Here is an 11,408-nt window from a genome sequence, read left to right as displayed (position 1 = left end):
AGTTCTCTGTTGATGTGCTGTTCCAGTCGCTTTTGAATAATCTTCAGTAAAATCTTGCTTGTATGTGAAATCAGTCAGATTGTTCTGTAGTTTCCACATTCTGTTGGGTGACCTTTCTTGGGGATAGGAACAAATATCTATCTCTTCCAGTCAGTTGGCCATGTGGTTGTTCTCCAGATTTCTTGTCACAACTTGGTGAGCACGTCCAGGGCAGCATCTATTAACTGAAATATGTCAATTGGTATACCATCACAGCATAGTGTGCTATAATATAGCCAATCGTTCTTCTTTTCATGAACGTTCTGGTTGTTTTCAGTTAATTACTATTTTGAACAATGCAACAATAAATATTTGTGTCCATTTGGGTTTATTTTCTGTGTGGGCGATAATGCACATACATTGTGCATGGTTTTTCTTAAAAATGTTGTTTTTTTATTGCTAAATCTCAGTGAATAAATTGGGATTCAAAGACCCTTGTATGACAGAGTAAACTATTTCATATGGTTTTTCTGTTTCATTTTTATAGTCTGTAAGTGTTGCAGGAATGTGTTGCCAGATCTTTTTTTATATCAGTGAGTTCAAACTACCAGCCTTCAGTTAGCAGCTGAGAGCGTATTCATTTTGCCACCAGAGCTACTTCAAACTTGGAGAGACAACAGTAATTTCTGAGATTATGTTCATTGCCTTTCTTTTATCTTACAGGACTTTTTTAAAAAAAAAATGTTGTTTGGGATAATATAAGATCTCCAAAAGAAGAAGCCGAGACACTGCAATTCATTTCTAAAAAGACATTGGATTTTGCTTCAAACTAAGCTGAAATGAGAGCCTTTTAAAAAAAAGTTTTAATTTCATCTTGTGGTACTGGGCACACCATTAAAAAAATATGTTGTTGTTGCTGTTGTATGTACAACAGCTCTAAAGCCAGGTCTGTCCTGAGCCAGACTCATTGATTCTGACAAAACTACCCCTATTGCCCTGGTTACTGTATCAATCCATCTCATCCAGGGTTTCCTCCTCCTGCGCTGTCCCTCCACCTTGGAAGCCGTGATGTTCTTGTCCAAGGATCAGTCCTTTCTGGCCACATGCCCGAAGTATGTGAGACAAAGCTTCAAAATACTAGCAAGGTAAAATTTAGTTTCAGTCTCTCCAAGACAAACCTATTTCCTTTCATGGCAATCCATGGTATGTTCAAGACTCGTCTCTAGCACCACAACTCAAAGGTATCAATTCTGTCATCCTTAGTCATTGTCCAGCTCTCTGAAACACAGCAGGTAATTCTTTGATACATATCAGGTACTTGCTAAGACCATGGTCTAGATCAGGAGCAACAAAAGCTTTCTGTTCAAGAAAAATGTACATAAAAACCCAAGTTGTTTTGGATTTTTTTAAACTCTGCTTGTTGAGGAAAAATACTATAATATAAATGAAACACTTTACTGTAATTACATTTGGAAGTGGAATATGTTTTTAAAAACAACACCTTTTGCTAATCACAAGTTCTCAATGTCTTGGATCTTCTGAACATAAGGAGACAGTTCAAAGTTCCAGCTGTCTACCACAGAAAGATATAATTGGAAGGGAAAGAGTTCAAATAATCCTAAGCTCTTGTCACTAAATAAGGAAATCCCACAAATCAAGCTGAAGTTGTTTTTACTGCATTCAAAATATTTGTGAGAATGCCTCGCAAAACCATTTTGAGCCTGGGTTTTAAGAAATGCACTGTCCTCAGAGATGAAGATGTAATCATAAACAAAACTTTTTTTGATCTCTCCTCAGTAAATCATATGTAAATCTGTTAAAGACTGAGTTTAGTATAGAAATTTTCGTCTCTGTATTTTCAGGACCAATTGTGACTCCTTAATATGCTCCTCAAGTTTCTGTGTATTAGTCGTTAATGATCTTACTTAGTGCTTTAATTTTCATTCCTATATAATATTCAGTAAAGTGCCTTTTGACGAATGCATACATGCTGAATAGCAAAATATCCAATATGCGATTATCTTATTTCCTTGAAATAGTGAGAGTAAGAGAATTAAGGAGGAAAAATATCCTACACGAACTGAAAATATCACGTTCTTCAGCACTTTTTAAGGCAATACTGAGTATGAGTAGTAGCTTGGAACTCAACCCCAAACAGGATTTTCTAAGACATACAAATTTTAAAAAGACACATTACATTTTAATTTTTAAACCCCTTGATTATTTGAGTAATATATGAGTAAAAACCTTCATTTTGAAAAGCATGTTAATTACCATAACTCTATCATTCAATTGGAACTAAGAGTGGCATCCATTTTCTAAACAACACGTCTCTGGAAACTCTATGAACTTTGATAAATAACGATAGTTATAGAAAGGCTTCAGGCCTTTTGTTCATGGGGTCACTATGAATCATGCTTGACTAAACGGCAATCAACAGCAACAACTATCATTCAAATACAAATATCATTATTTTCTTCAGTATACTTACTTTTTTAGTTAAGATCTTGATTATAAATGCCAAATTCTCAATTCAGACCCAGATAACTAGACCCAGGGGCTAAAATGATGTGCTCATTTTCAGATTTCCCACGTGACTTTGCTTATATTTCTATTACTTATATTCTCAGACAGGCTCTCCCTTTCTTGGCAAGAAAGGCTAATGCAGGTCCAGGTTATATCACATATGTCTGCAATTTTAGGCAAAAAACCCCCAAACATTTTCTTCCCAGACAGTCCTAATAAAGAGGCTTAAACTAAGTCTAATGAACCTGGCTCTACTAAAAGTCCATTTCTGAATACACTGCTAATTAAATTGTGTTCATCTGCCAAATATGTGTTAAGTGTCTGGGATTTCCATTTTTCCCAAAGTTAGCTTGTCTGAGCCAGAGTTAGATTCATGATTTATAGCACAACATACAGAAAATGTGAATTTAATGACAAAGGTGTACCTAACACAGGTCATAGTATTTTCAATTGCTTTATATATGTGTGAAAATTGGTCAGTGAATAAGTAAAATGAAGAAGAATGAATGCCATTAAATTTTGGCACTTGGGAAGTGTATTGAATATACTACCAAAAGAACTTATCTGTCTTGGAGGATGTGTGGACAGGGTATTCTTTGGAGGTAAGGATGGTGAAACTTCCCCTACATACTTTAGGTATGTTGTCAAGAAACCACAATCCTTGGAAAAAGACAATATGCTTGGAAAAGTAGACAGTCTAGAAAAAGGAGAATGACCTTCCACTGGGTTGATTTACACAGTGACTTCAACAAATGGCTTAAGCATGGCAAAGAACATGAGGATGATATAGGAGAGTGCAATATATTAATCTGCTGTTTGTCAGGTTGATGTCACCAAACAACAATAACAACAATATGGAGAGCACAAAAATTCTCACAACTGGCAAATAAGTAACATCATGATAAACAAAGAAAATATTAAGACCATCCAGGATTTCCTTTTACATGGATCCACAGTCAGTGTTCATAGAATAAGCAATCAGTCAGTTAACCAAATAACATGTTAGAATGTGAGTGTCTCCAGTAAAGACCTCTTTAAAGCGCTGAGAGGCAAAGATGGCATTTTGAGGACTATGGTATGGCTTGTCTAATCCACGGCATTTTCAGCAGTCTCATATACGTATGAAAACTGGGCAATGAATACGGAAGACCAAAGCAAAAGTAGCATCTTGAAACTGTGGGGTAAGTGAAGAATATTGTGTATTCCATGGTCTGCCAAAAGAACCAACAAATGTGTCTTGGGGAAAGTGAACCAAGAAAATTCATTATAAGCAAAGATGGTGAAAGTTCATCATACTCTTTCACTGTGTTACCAGCGGGGCCAATTTTTGGAGAAGGCACCATGCTTGGTGATGTAAAATATCAGTAAAAAAGAAGATTATGACCACAAAATAGATTTATGCAGTGACTACAACATTAGGCTTAAAGCACAGCAGAAATTCTGAGGATAGTACAAATCTGCTCTACACAGAATGGTTATAAGTATTTGTGGATTCCTTAGCACTTAACAGCAAATAAAAGGAATAAAATTTGAAGATATGTAGATTAGTAAATTGACAATACAAGTAGTAAATAGATGTCTATTTGATATTTCTAGATTCAAGTCATAGTAGATGCTGTGTTATTATTTTTAGGTACCACTGAGTCAAGTAGGACTCACAGCAACCCTATGAACAACAGACCTGAACCCTGCACTGTTCTGAGCCATCTTCATCATCTCTGACACACACAAGTCCACTGGTGGAGTTACATGTCAATCCATCTCACGGATCTCTTCCTTTCTTTCACTGACTCACCACTTTTCCAAGCATCATGTCCTTCTCCAAAGACATCATCTCTGCTAACAACACATCCAAAATATGAAAGATGAAGCTTCACCATCTTTGCCTCTTAAGAGCATGATGGCTGTACTTTTTCAAAGGACATATCTGTTTGTTCTTTTGGCTGTCTTCGTGATATTCTATACTCTTTTCCAACACCACAATTAAAAGACATCAGTTCTTCTATCATTCTTATTCACTGTCCAGCTTTCAGATGTGTAGAAGTGATTGAAAAGACCATGAACAGAATCAGGCAAAAGTTAGTCTTGAAATTGACATCATTGTTCTTCAGTATGCTGAAAAAGCTCCAGCAATGAACTTGCCCAAATGCTATGTATCTTCTAATTGCCTGATTGTTGCTACCAAGGGTATTGATTATTGATTCCAGCAAAAGGAAATTTATAACATCTTTTGTATTTTCTCCATCTATTACGATGGTGCATATTGACCCAGTGGTAAGGAGCTTTGTTTTCTTGATATTGAGATGTAAACCATGTTGAAGAATGTACTCTTTGATTTTCTGCAACAAGCATTTCAAATTACCTTTACTTTCAAGAAACAAAGTTGTTTCATCTGCAAAATACAGGTTACTGAAAAATCATTTTCAGATACAGATGCTAAATTCCTCTTCATAGAAGCCAGTATCAAGAAATATTTGTTCAATATACAGGTTAAACAGGTATGGGAAAAGGATATATCCCTGACACACACTCTCCCTGATTTTAAACCATGCAATGTTCTCTTACTCTGTAGATTTCAAATGAGCACAATTAAGTGTTTTGAGATTCCCATTCCTGTCAATGCTAGCCATAATTTATTATGATATACACAGAGAAATGCCTTTGCATAATCAATAATACACACATAGGCATTCTTCTGGTATTCTCTAATTTCAGCCAGGATTCACATAACATCAGCAATGGCATCCCTAGTGTCGCAGCTTCTTCTAAATCCCACTTATACTTCTAGTAGTTCCTTTTCCATGTATTGTTCTAGTCACTTTCAGATGATTATCAGAAATATTTTACTTGTATGTGATATGAATGATAATGTTCTATAATTTCCACATTCTCTTGGATCACCTTTCTTGGGAATGAGAACAAATATGGATCTCTTCCAATCAGTCTCCCAGGTAACTGTCCTCCAAATTTCCAGTTGTAGACTTGTAAACAAATCCAGGGCTATATCTTTTAATTGAAACATTTCAATTGGTATCCCTTTGATTCTGGAGCTTTACTTTTTGCCAGTGTTTTCAGTGCAGCTCAATTCTTCCTTAATTACCATCGGTTCTTATTATTATAGTATTTCCTGAAATTTTTCAGTGTCAACTAGTTCTTTTAGGTTAAGTGGCTTTGTCTATTCCTTTCATCTTCTTTAGATGCTTCAAGATTTTGCCCATAGAGTCTTTCAGTATTGAATCAGTTTTTCAGTTCTTTTAGCCTGAGAAATCCAAGCAAGTTCTTGCTATTTTATTCTCTCTGACTCCAGCTTTTTGCGTATTTTTGTATAACATTCTGCTTTGTAATCTCCAACTACCTTTTGAAATCTTCTGTTCAGCTTTTACTGTGGCGATTTTTCCTTTTATGTTGGCTTCTAAATGCTCTAATGCAATTTTCAGAGTCACTTGTAATATTCGTTTTGTTTTTTCTTTCTCCTCGATCTTTATAATGACCTTTAGCTCTTGTAATGGATGATTTCAAGGATTGACAGATTGCCCTCTCTTCTTAGGCAACCTCAGCCATATCCCTAAGACACTATGATAAATGTTGGAATAAATGGATTAGGCCATGTTGGACACCTGATCATTAATTTATTGCCATCAATGATTCTATCACCATCCTCAGTTACATAGACTGTATGTTCCAGTGTAATTCCAACCATGGAAAGTTTAACGACACTATCAAGACTGAGAATCGGAAGCTGGTCTTCAATGAGAAAGGCATCACTCTCTTCCAGGAACAAGATCCCACTGATATGATGTCCATTTCCAAGGACTGCCTCCTCCTGACAATATTCACAAAATATGAGAGATGAAGCTTCAACATCCTTGCCTTTAAGAAGCAACTCATTTACAATTCCTATAAAACAGATTTATTTGTTTGTTGAATGAACTTTTAAAAAAAAAGTAAACTGGAGGGGAGGGGAGGGAAGAGAAGGGAAGAAAATGTAAAAGGATAAATGAATGAAAATCCAATTTTTCTGTAAACCTTTAATTAAATTCAGAAGAATTTTTTTTAAAAAAGTAGCAAAACAGGAATCAAAAGTCCACCTAATGAACATTCTTGGATACAATGAAGACCAGATTTTCTGCTGTCACTTTAACAGTGACACCCACTCTTCCACCCTTGATGCTGTTGCTAGTATTGCCCTGAATGATCACTTTGTCAAACTCAGTTCGTGGTATAACAATAAATTTCACTACAACTGGGTGGTTGACCTGATGGTTCACCTGACCTCCAAAGAATAAGACATCCTTGGACCACTGCCCCCAAGAATAGCACTAGAAGAGAGAGAGAGACTATCAGCTGTTGGGGACTCCTTGCCCCAACTTAATCCCCTTACACACTGAGATCTCACATCTGAGAATCTCATATCCTTAACACAGTTTCCATCCACTCCCCCTGAAAAAGGGGTGGGAGTTAAAGAGCCCATCTTGTCACATATCATCAATAAAACACACTGTACTCAGCCAAAAAAAAATCTGAATACATGGTTATTGGGAAAGTCGATTGTCAAGGACTTCTCCAATGTGCTAAAGAGCAAAAATGACATTTTAAAGACTTATGTGTACTTGATACAAGCCATGGTATTTTTTTTTCTGTATATCTAAAAGTTGAACAATGAAGAAGGATGACGAAGAATGAATGCCTTTGAATTATGGTGTTGAGAAAGAATACTCATATTGAATACTAATGGACTGTTAAAAAAACAAAGTATGTCTTGGAGGAAGTGTAACAGGATTGCTCCTTACAGGTCATGTTGGGAAAACTCTATCTCAGATACTTTGTATATGTTTTCCTTGGAAAAAGTCCTCAGAAAGGTAGAAGGTCAGAGAAAGAGAGGAAGACCCTCTACAAGATGGATTACCACTATTACTATGACAACAGGCTGGAGCATGGTGGTGCAGGATAAATACGTTTTTTCTCCATTGTTTATAAGGTCACTGTGAGTCAAGGAAACACTGCATTGTTCAAAGTAAGGAAGGGAGTGCATCAGGGATCATCCTGTTTTCATACATTTTCAATCTGTATTCAGAACAGATCATTTGAGAGGCAGGGTTTTATGTGGAGGAATGTGTCATCAAGATTGGAAGAAGACTCATTAATATCCTGCAATATACAGATGACACAACCTTGATTGCTGAAACTGAAGAAGACCTGAATTACTTGCTGCAAAAGACTCTAGTCTATGAATTGAAGTTCAGCATCAAGAAGACAAAGATTCTCACCATGGGGCCAATCGTCAGAATCATAATGGATAGAGATTGAAGTTTTTAACAATTACAACTTCCTCTTCTCCACAATCAACACTCTAAACACCAGCAGTCAGGAAATCAAAAGACTAATTGCACTGGGAAAATCTGCTGTTATGGACCTCTCCAGAGTGCTGAAAAGCAAAAATGTCAGTCTAGAGAATAAGGTTCTCGTAATCCAGGCTGTGGTCTTCACAATTACTTGTTATGCTTCAAAGAGTGGAACAATGACTAAGGATAACAGAAGAAGAATAGATGCCGTAGAGTTGTGGTGCTGGAGAAGAATCTGTAACATACCATGAACTGCCAAGAAAACAAGTCGGTCTGTCTTGGAAAGGTTGAAACCAAGTCTTTCCTTGGAGGCTAGGATTTTGAAGCTCTTCCTCACTTACTTGGGGCATATGGCCAGGAAAGGTCTGTGCTTGGAGAAGGACATCAAGCTTGGAAAGGTGAATGGACAGTGCAGGAGATGAAGACCCCAGGTGAGATGGATTGATATAGTGACTGGGGCAATGGGGTTTAATGTGTTAGAATTAGTGAGGTTGACTCAGGACAGGGAAGGGTTCAGAGCTGCTGTACACAGGGTCACTATACATCATAGGCGACTCAATGGCACATAACAACAATAACATTCTATGACAGATTTGGAAGCAGGAGTGGCATCACTTTCTAAACAACATGCCTTCAGAAACTCTATTAACTTTGATGAATGTCAGTAGTTGTAGAGGGGCTTCAGGCCTTTTGTTCATAGGGTCACTATGAGTCCTGCTTGACTCAGGCAATCAACAACCTCAGTCAAAATTGTCTCACTAGTTAAGACTGTAGTTAAGAATCTTAATATGTTTGCTAATGTATTACTAAAACTGTAGGCATACATGGATCAAATTAAATTGGAAAATGAAACAAAGAGCTAAATAAAAGGAAAGCTAACCTTTTTACTATTGTTAAATCAACATGGCAAACTGATTCTCAGTGAAAACCTTTCGAGTATGTCAAAATACTTTTTTAAAAAATAAAATAGTAAAGCTCATATAGATATTTAATTTATTAATGAAGTAACTAATAAAATTATACTATTTTGCAAATAGAAATTCAAAATGAAAAAAATATTTATAAAGATAAATTTGAAAATTCCTGTCAATAGGACTGGCTTTGTGCCAAAAGGGTAGAAAGGAAGGGTAGAAGACCCTTGTTCCTCCATTGGATAAAATTAATGTTTACAGATAGAAATTAGCAAATTCATTATTATTTGCAGTTGATGCAGTTGTAAAATAGATGATGGTATGAAAGGATGTTTGCTGAAGAATGTGCAATTTTTTCATTTCCAGTGAACATAGCAAACAGTTGCTTTTGCTTATTACATTTTTTTCCAAATATGTTTGCAATCACTAACTCACAGGTTTGATCTTTCTTTCCCACTGCTTTGCCTTAATTCCATCATAGTTAAAATGGCATCTTAAATACAAGAAAGAATAAATAAATACAGCATTACAGTCAAGTAAATATTTATTCAATGTAAAAAAAATCACAATAATTGTGGGGATAATTTCTCATAAGCTAACAACTAGAATAATTTTAGTGCCAATAATACATAAGACATTAACAATAACAATAAAAAGGTTTCAATAAGATATAAATAAGAAAAGACCTCTGTACAGCTCAATATTTTTTAGATTTCAAGCCATAATTAATTGGTAGACCATGAAGTAAATTACAAGAGTCATAGTAAATTTTGTTGTTGCTGTTGTTATGTGCCGTCGAGTCATTTGCGACTCATAGAGACCCTATGTACAACAGCCCTAAACCTTGCTCTATCCTGTGCCAATCTCATTGCCTCTGACACACCATCCTGATTACCCCAGTCACTGAATCAATCCACCTCATAAATGGTCTTCCCCTCCTGCGCTGTCCCTCCACTCTGCCCAGCATGATGTCCCTCTCTGAAGACCTGTCTCTCCTTACAACATGTCCAAAGTAAGTCAGGCGAAGCCCCAGAATCCTTGCCTCCAAGGAGCAGCCTTTTTTAACCCTCTCTAGGATGAAGATGTAAAAACTTAGCAAGTATGGTGAAGATCAGAGTTCTTTCCCAAACCTTCTACTCATAGACCTCTATGAGTGGGGCAGGCACACACCTAGGCAGACTCTGAGTCAACATAACTTTATTTCTGCCATGTGTCAGAGTCCATTGAAATTCAGTATTGTAGCTGATTCCAAAAAATGCTGAAGAGGAAAGTCCATTTTATAACATTTATCAAGGGAGGCTGTCAGAACACTGTGCATGAGTCACCACTGAGTAAGCATCTCAACAGTCACATCCCACAGGGTCTGATGAGGTCGATGACTTATATTATACTGGGATCGTCTGATGAGGTTAGGACAATTTTCACTGGGTTTTAAATGAATCAAACCAATCTAATTGTGTCTACACTGCCATTTTAGCTAAATGTCCTTGATAAAGATGAGTCTCCAAAGGATACTGGTCAAGGTAGGCCACCTCTTTACTTAAATAAACTTACTTCTTTATGTCGGTATAACCGAGAAATGCAAGCAAGGTTTAAACTAGTTGAACTGCTTTTATCAAGCAGTTTCTTTTCACATTATCCAATAACAAATTATTGTAAGGCATTTCTCTAATATTTTCAGTAAATGCTCCAATAAATCCTTATACCTGGCCCATTGCAGCACAGGAAAAGACATACTAGGACAACATACAAATAACTTGCCAAAGTACATTCTAGGTAGGAATGGATAATTTTGTATCTTCTAAAAAGAAACAAAGGGATTTAAGCTCTTTGAATAGAGGTCTCCAACCAGAATGTTCTTTAGACGTGAAGATGACAAGATTTTGCCTTCTTTGCGTTGGATATGTCATCCGGAAAACAAATTGCAAGAAAAGATATCATATAGAAGCAACAAAACCAAGATACATCACATCGTTTCTAATACATTTCTAAAGTTGGAATTTCTCTTTCTTTCAAAGATTTAAACTCCTGACATCAACACAACCATGTCATTAGAACTCTAACACAGTGACCACAACAAAGGCTTTGAACATAACAGAAATGGTGAGCATGGCACATGATAGCGTCAGGTTTTAGTTTGTTGTTCATAGGGTCATTATGAGTTGTAGTCAACTTCTTGACACCTAACAATAACAATGCTTAGAGACGGCAGAAAAAGAGAGCCTGCTGGTGGCCTAGTCTGTTTGAAGTTGCCTTGCCAACTCAGAGGATGTGTCTCTCTGATGGTTTGAATCCACTAGTATCTATGGGTAGAAAGAGAGACAGTCTCCTCCCTGCAATGTACAGCCTCTGAAAGCTGTATGGATGATCAACTTTGAATCAATTCCAACTCAATGACAATGAGCTTAAATGTTGAGTAAGGTAGGATATTTGCTGTCGTTCTATACTGCCAAGATAAAACTGATCCATCGCAGACCCACATGTGGGTTTTCAGAGGCAGTTAGTAGCACAGGAGGAGACTGACCACTGCCCCCATTTTTCTCCTAAGGAGCAGCTGGTGGATTTGAAGCACATACCATAGGGATTGCAACAGAGTTTCTCACCACTAGGCCACTGTGTGTGTGGATATAAATATAGAAATAGATATAGA

This window comes from Elephantulus edwardii, unplaced genomic scaffold (assembly GCF_000299155.1).
Source record: "Elephantulus edwardii isolate Elephantulus edwardi_28Jun2011 unplaced genomic scaffold, EleEdw1.0 scaffold00095, whole genome shotgun sequence".
Taxonomy (NCBI): Eukaryota; Metazoa; Chordata; class Mammalia; order Macroscelidea; family Macroscelididae; genus Elephantulus; species Elephantulus edwardii.
Note: the sequence above shows the minus strand (reverse complement) of the source record.